We start from the raw sequence: 1,698 nt of genomic DNA, 5'->3' as shown, positions 1-1,698 counted from the left end.
CAAACATCTTGCACCCCTCTCTGTTTGGAAATAGTTATCCTTCCCCTAGATCAGATGAGTCTGAGGTAATGGTCGTTACTATCTGCCTAAATAAGGATATTGCCTTGTGATTTGACCTTTGGACTAATATGGGCTTTCCTAGATGAACTAACCAATCAGCTTTGTAATTGAGTAACTGTTTCTAAATAAGGTTTATATGATGTTATATTTTGTGAGATGTCATCAACCTTGTATGGAAATATTTTGTTACTGCCCCAGTATATAAACCAGGTCTCAGCCTCTGGGCATTGTCTCTTGCTGGGGTCAACAATGTAATACATGCTAGAGGATGCTTTTATTGGAGGACTTGGCCCTCTTCCAATAAAATCTATCTTTTCTACCTTGACTTGGAGAAATTTGGCTTTTTTACTTTATTTACCTAAATTGTCTATGTTGAGTTGGTGGGTTTCTATTACCCAACAATTCTAGTATGTGGCAGTCTGGCTGGCTGGCCAAATGTAATAGTCAATATTAAACTGAGATATTTCAAAATGTAAATGAATTATTTTAAGGCTAGCTGGCTTGAAACTAAATGTAATAATTAAATAATAGCTAGCTGGTTCAGGTGGTAGAGGAACTTATTTGGGGCAGCCTCATACAATGTTATTTATTAATTCTTTTTTAAGTAGAGAGAGGAATAGAGAGTATGAATAGGTTAGACTGAATAAATCTAAATAACCATCCCTCCCTCATGGGACTTCTTGTGTGAACCTACACTTATCTACTCTCAACTGATTAAAGATTATCTTCTATCTTAATAAGCTATTCTAATTTATAAATCTTCTTTATCCATATATATGTATATATATATATAATTCTTCACAAGTCAAAAGGCAGCACCTCTCTCTTACTCAAGTTCAAAGAAATACTGCTGCCTGTGATAGTTTTTCAGACCAGCTCTTTTGCTCTTCACCGTCCCCTGTGGTTCCTGTCATGAATAGGCCCAAGAGCTGGACCCCTTCTCTCAGAGTGCTTGAGAGGAAAATCTTCAGTCACTAAGCTTTTTAGTCACAAATAATAAATTCTTTTCTTCAACTTTCTTGAATCTCTTTTTCTTTCTCTTCAACTGTCATTAACTGTCTCCCAGACCCAGAGAACAGTGTCAGAGAAGATGGAGTCCAGAATTCTCCCTTCACTGAACTTTATCCTTTTTGCTTAAAGGAGCCACAGCAAATTATCTTCCTCTTTTCTTGAAACGGAGAGAGTAAAATGAACAAAAACCCTTTCTCTGAGCTGTAATCCTGGCTTCTAATTGGACTAATTAACTAATTAAAACTAATTATAATCAACATAATGTAGAAATTATATAAATTCTTCTCTTACTTTCCTTTACTCAGGATCAATTCAGGCAAGTCTTCTCAGTTTTCTCTGGATCTGTTCTTTTTATTATTTTATATTGTACAAATATTCTTGTACATTTGGGACCTTTCTCTCTTTGCCTTTCTAGGGATATATGCCAAATAGTGATATCACTCACTAGACAGGCACATTTTAGTGTCTTTTTGAGTGTAGTTACAAATTTATTTTCAGTGTTTGGATCACTACACAGCTCTACTGACAATGAGTTAGGGTGCTTATCCTTACACAAACCCTTTGACAGTTATTTCTAACCTAGTAAATTAGAGTTTTTCGGCCTATGGAATGCCAAGGATATGGGTT

This window comes from Monodelphis domestica, chromosome 3 (assembly GCF_027887165.1).
Source record: "Monodelphis domestica isolate mMonDom1 chromosome 3, mMonDom1.pri, whole genome shotgun sequence".
Classification (NCBI taxonomy): domain Eukaryota; kingdom Metazoa; phylum Chordata; class Mammalia; order Didelphimorphia; family Didelphidae; genus Monodelphis; species Monodelphis domestica.
Note: the sequence above shows the minus strand (reverse complement) of the source record.